Genomic DNA, 6,844 nt, shown 5'->3' with positions numbered 1-6,844 from the left:
GGCACAAGGCAGACAATCAAAGGAGTCGAATACAAAAATAAAAGCATCACTCTAAATTGGAATATTTCTGCTTCTTGTCCACCTCCTTCCAGCTTTTCTTCTTCTGCAAAGATTTGAATTAGTCTTCCCAAATTTGTTCTGGAAATCATTATTACTTAGTACAATTATAACCTTTTGTCCTGGTTTCAGCTGTGATAGAGTTAATTTTCTTCATAGTAGCTAACATAGTGTAGGTAGCAGCAATCACTCTTCCCCCTCTCTGACCAACTAACTCCCCCCGAGCATGACGTTCTATGGTATGGAATAGCTCTTTGGTCAGTTTGGGTCAGCTGTCCTAGCTGTGCTCCCTCCCAGCTTGTTATGCACCTGGCCGAGCAGGAGAAGCTCAAAAAGTCCTTGAGTAGTCTGAGCACTCCTTAGCAACAACTAAAAACATCAGTGTGTTATCAACATTCTTCTGGTACTAAATCCAAAACACAGCACTATGCTAGCTTCTATGAAGAAAATTAACTCTACCCCAGCGGACACCAGGACATCTTTCTGCCTGTTTAAATTTATTCCTTCCTTTGTGTAAGAACACAAATGATCCATAGCTATAGCTGGAGGGAAGTCACAGTGTGCCTGATCCTGAATGTACGTTCACTTGCCAGTATCCGTGATAGGGATGGAAGCATGTGCTTCCATCTTAAATGTCTGCAAGGATGATTACAATCTTGCAAGCTAAGAGCCATGATGATATATTTCTATACAAGGTGTACATAGATTCAGTTATTTGCCCTGCTTTTTGCAGAAGGCTGTGAAGATAGGATTTTATTTCTTCCTTTCCTCCTGATAAAATAATTTCTGAGAAAGGAAAGGGTTTTTTTTAGGCCTGGTAGCATCAAATGTACATACTGCAAAAGAGAACAAATCAGACAAGTGAAAGAAGAACTGTCTTTTGTCTCCACAAAGTCTGTGTCTCTGTGTTCCTGCTAGCTTTTATGCTGAAGTCAAGAAACCAAAGTCCCTTCTGAATCTTTGGGGTTTCTTTCTGAAAGCCACAAAACTGTAATCACTTTAACAGTTGTCCTGTTACTTTATGGTATCTTTGGTATTTTTGTTTAGCCAGAATTAGAGTGTAGATGAGTGAACAGCTTTTCTACTCAGGCCACTTCAAAAGAGAAGTTTTGGTAACAGCGTAGGCAAACAGAGTAGCTGTTAGGCTTTTAATAGTAGCTCTAATATAGCTGGTGATACCCAAACCTGCTTAGCATGAGAGAAGGTGTCCAAGAAGTAGAGAGTCTCCACTAAACTGTGTGATTAGGTTTGCTGGATTTTTAATTTTCATCCATAGAAGAAACGGGGAAGAAGAGAGAAAAAAAAGAGTCTTCCCCCAAAGGCAGATGTTTAGCTTGTGTCACGGTTGAGACTAAGATGAAATGAGGTTGTCAGTAACCAGAAAATTAAGTTATTCTTAACAGCTACCCGTGAGACAATTCTGTTTTCTAGAACCCTTACATGGGTGAGTTTTTTAGGACAGACTCGCACTCCGTATACATTTCCCTAATTTGGGATTCTACAGGAAGGAATGGAGTCCCCTGGAGTCCTTCTATGCTGATTTTTATTATGTGTCTGAACAAAAATATTTTCCTCTAGACTTAGAACAGGACTGAATCAATACAAGCTGTTTTCCTACATTGCACATCAGTGTAACGTTGCAAATGCTTCTGTTACCTAACTTTACTCATTCTAATAATCTTTTCAACTACTTAACCAGAGACCACTCAGTTGCGTAATGATTACTTAGAAACATCTGCAGATTCAGGCTCAAATTTGGAGAAGAAAAGGGCATTCCTTAATATGTCAGTTGTGAAGCAATGTTGGTTTTTAAACAAAAAAAAAAAAAAATTAAAAGCAGCACTTGTATTCAAGCTGAAGGGGCTGTGATGCAATTACAGCCATTTAAAAATCCATCCATTTCACAAACTCCAAATATAATCTTTGGCTAACAGGAGCAGAATCAAAGAACGATCTTGAGCTGGTTAAGTGACAAACTGGTGCAAATATTTTCTTCATTTTGGATTAACAGTTAAAATAAACGTTCTTTGATCTCATTACGGCAGATGGATGCAATTACATGCATATGAAAGCGCAAAGACCCTGGCTCAAAGAACTACTGAGTTATAAAGGTGAAGGTAATTTTCCAGTAGTATTATCCAGTACTGCTAAAACAGGGCTCACCACAGAACAATTACACAGCTGCTGGAAAATGAGAGATATTTGGGTCATGTTCTTGAAGGTATTTAAGTACCGAAAGGTTAGTGTAATCAGCTACTGCAGTGCTAAAAACGCTTGCATGTTTTACATCTGCTGAAATAACTGATGTAGCTGTAGGCTTCCCAGTAGGCACCACTCCCTATGTTCAGACACCTTCAGACATACCTACATCATGCTGTGGCATGTGATGCACAAACCCCCGGTCCCCAACTTGGATGGAACATGAGTCAACATTTCTGCTCAATGTACAGCTAACTCTGGAAGCAGGGCAGCTGTGTTGGGGCAGCATTGCACCTGACCTAACAGGAGCCGTATTTCGTAGCTATACTGTTGGTGATTCCACACACATCTGAAAGGAATTGCTGCCTTTCTGTATTACTTTCTTACACAAGGCAGATACAGAAGATACTTCTTAGAGAACTCTTACATCACAAAAAAGGAGACTGTTTCCCAGCTCACTTGGACACTGAATTGTCTTCAGGGTTTCAAACACAGATGTTTTAAATTTCCATTTGAAGTTCAAATTTTGTGACCCAGATATATGGACTGACTTTTACATGGACCATGTTTTTCAGTGTTTCAGAAAAGCAACTAGCTGAAACAGCTAATATTACTAGCCATAAAGGAAACCACAGTGCCTTTTAAATATATCACCAGTCTGAATTTCTCTGTATTTGAGATCTTTTAATTTCCTTATGCAGACAATATATAAAATCATAGCCCATTCCTGATCCAAGCCAGATACTTTGATTACAATGTTAAGATGCTGGTCTGAACCAGAGCCAAAACTTAAAATGAGCCTACAGCTGATCTTACATATACGACAAGGAATATGTATAAGCTGCTTTGCAATGCCACTCTGACTGCCAGGAATTAATGGCAAAATACTCACTCTCAGTTGGCTTTTTTTTGAGTTAGCTACACAGGCTGAACAAATGCCAAGCAGCTTGGGCCAAGTGCGTGCCTGTTTTGAGGTTTTATTGGCTTTTCTATTTCTAATCACAAATCAAATAGAAAATAAGCACTTTAGCTAGTAACATATTAAACCCTTAGTCAGTGGAAAAGATCTTTAAGAGCAAGGGCTGCATGTTTTAGAAAACAATATAAAATAGTTTTTAACTCACCACCAGCCACCTCAGAGGGACGTAGTAATGACAAAAGATAAATGCAAAAAGGGAGTCTTGGCTATGCACAATATTATAGTATAGAAGGTTAAAAAAAAATTGTTTAAAGGCCTCTAGGGACACATAAGGAAATCTGTTCGGAGTAGAAAGTCTTGTTGAGAAACCTACAAGGAAGTATTTAGGTTTTTATTTCCTCACGAAGGTGTAGCCCCTAGAGGAAATACTCCTGTTAGACAAAGAAACACAGTCAAATTCTGTACTCAGTTTAGACCTGTGTAATGGCCAATTTCAGAAAACCTGCTCTGGATTTCCACAGCCACAGCCAGGACAGAGTCTGACCACATGTGCAAGAGAGCTCTTAAGGAGTAACTTCACTGAAATTGGTGTTCCCAGTTCTTGGCCTGACAGGAGACCTCCCCGCTGGAAATCAACCAAAGAGTGCAAAAGAATTATGTGATTGTCCTCACTCTGCATCAGGTTCTTGTGGTGGCCACTGTATTAGTTACCTAAGTTGACTGTTATCCAAGATCAGAGTTTATGCATAAAATGACCAGTATGTCTTGGTCATAGACTACTTGTCTTATGCTATAGCTTGGTGACAGGAGTATCAGAAAGGCTGAGTACACAACCTTCACAGTTTCTGTTGCGAGAACCATGAACCATCCAAATCTTCCTTATTCCCAGTATCACTAGGAAGTGAGTAAGAAGCTGGAATGGCTTAGCATTACCTTGGTGAGAAACTCGTGGAGAAAAGCAGAGTCCTTTATCAGTGACAAGTACTCATCCAACCATAGGGTCTTAGCTGTCCTCATCTTTAATGAACTCATGACGATGCTCTTACTGTGACTCAGAAAGTAGTTTTAGCCTGACTTTATGGATAGGGAATTGAAACAAAAAGAGATTAAATGACTTGACCAAGGACAATAAAATAAGGCATGAAGTGGGGCAAGCAGTTAAACCCAGTAAGGACAAACCTTGGCCCTGAAAGAAATGGAAAAAAATGAAGAAATAGAAAAAAAATGTGTAAAGAAAGGTAGTATGGGAGAACACAGAGACTGAAATTCACAGTTAGCTCAGCAATTAATAAGAAATGCTTTGAGAAATGGGGAATTTGAAAGAACATTGCAAAGTGTGAGGAATATATTACATACCTATTTGCAGAAGTCTGGCCTTAAGGGCTAGATAGGCATATTTCAGAAATTGAAAGGAAATTCATATGAATGAGAAGTAGCTACTTCTACAGATGAAAAAGTTGTAAAGCAAGACTGCTCAACATATGGATGTTTGGGAGCCAGCTAATAATCACACCATTGCAAGGAAGATGGAGGTAATTTTTATGAAGGTACAGAGGGGGAGCAAAGGAGAATTAAGATGGGTGGAAATGCTTTGCCAGCTGCTGGAGGGGACCAGTGGAGCTGCAGCCTGTATATTCTGACTTGCCATGCAGATTTTACAAGGCCTTCCATACAAGCTCTGTGTGGTCCTCTGAATTCAATAGATTTCAGTAGCAGAGCAGCTGCGCTCTGTTTACACTCCTCCTTGTGGTAGGCACCCCTCAATGCACAATGGATTTCATATCAGAATACTTTCTATCACCATATGATATTAATTCCAGATACTTACATACTAACAATTTCAGATAAAAATCCCCAGCTCTCCAAAAGACACAAATGCAAAAAGCATGGTGTCTCGAGAAATAGCACGGTGTCCCTATCTACTGCAATTTCCACCTTACAGTACTCCACTGCCTCCTTTTTACCCAGTGCCCATCTAGCTGTTCCTCATATAGAATATTTTAAACTGACCAAAACTATCAATGTTATCTGCTTCAAATTGCAAATACCTACAAATATATGATTGTGTAAGACATATATACTATATATATATATATATATATACACACACAAAAAAAAAATTTAGAAAGAGAGCAATAGTTTCCCAGCACATCATTCAGCAGTATTCTGCACTTGCATCCCCATCTCAAGGAAATCCTTAAGAGACTAGGGTAAAAAGGGGCACCACTTCCTAAAAAAATGGATGCCAGGAGGCCTGCCAGTCTTTTGGGGGAGTACTTGTACCATCAGTAATTTGCTTTCAAAGTCCAGATCTTGAGGCACAGGGATCAAAATCTACTTGTTCTAAAATTCTCTCTTCAATGGGAGTAGGTTTCACAGACACTTTGTAAGGTCAACAAGAGATGGAAAGTTTGAGTTGAAGAAGTGTCTAAACAGCCATAATTGATCTTGTTGCAAACACTGGATATTTTTCCAATACAAGTGACTGCATTAATAATGAGATGAAAATCTTGAGGGTTCCAAAATGCAGTCTCAAATGGAACCAAAAGAAATTTAAGTCCAGTAAGCCCAGAAAACAACAGGCCATCGGAAACACAGCTCTAAAAGATCCCTGAAGAATGTAACGGGCCGTAAAAAAATGTAAGACATAAAGACAGCAAAAACAAAAAATAAATTACCAGGGAAAAGACAGAAATGCAAAAGCACCTGAAGCAGTTGCTGTGGCTTCACCCCTCAGGCAGCTGAACAACACAGCCGCTTGCTCACTCTACCCCTCCCTCAGTGGGATGGAGGAGAGAATCAGGAAAAAAAGTAAAACCCGTAGGTTGAGAGAAAGACAGTTTAATAAAAAAGCAGAGAAAAAAAATAATAATGGTAAGAGAATATACAGAATATACAAAATAAGTGAGGCACAATGCAATTGCTCACCACTTGCTAACCGATGCCCAGCTTGTCCTCAAGCAGCAATTGCTGCCCCCTGGCCAACTCCCCCCACTTTATATACTGAGCCTGATCTCGTGTGGTCTGGAATACCCTTTTGGCCAGTTGGGGTCAGCTGTCCTGGCTGTGCCCCCTCCCAGCTTCTTGTGCCCCTGGCAGAGCAGGGGAAGCTGAAAAAATAAAAGGTCCTTGACCAGTGTCAGCACTACTGAGCAACAACTAAAACATCAGTGTTTATCAACACTCTTCTCATCCTAAATCCAAAACACAGCACTATGCCAGCTACTAGGAAGAAAATTAACTCTATCCCAGCCAAAACCAGGACAGCAGTAAGAAAAAATAGTATGTTTCACTGAACATTTTTCAACAGTGAGTTCACTCATGTCATCAGTCTTCCCTCAAACTGCTGGTCCCTTTCATATCACTAGCATTGCCTATTTGAAAAGAAGTATAAGCACTTGCAGGTCGTGCCAAAAAAGGCTCCCATCAGCTCTTAGTTTTAATTTTTGTGCTGATGGTTCAGGTGAAATCCAATGGACTTCACTGAGAACATTAAAATTAAAGCCTTGTCTTGCAAACACACACTAAGTAAATCTAACAAAGGAGTAGTCTTGTTAACCTCAATAGCAATGACTGGAATGCTCATCTATTTTAAATTACTCCTGAGCAGTCTTCTTGCAGGTTTATGACATTAACTAATGTCCATTTAAATAAATGTAGAGTCTAATA

Source organism: Egretta garzetta, unplaced genomic scaffold (genome assembly GCF_000687185.1).
Source record: "Egretta garzetta isolate BGI_Z169 unplaced genomic scaffold, ASM68718v1 scaffold175, whole genome shotgun sequence".
NCBI lineage: Eukaryota > Metazoa > Chordata > Aves > Pelecaniformes > Ardeidae > Egretta > Egretta garzetta.
Note: the sequence above shows the minus strand (reverse complement) of the source record.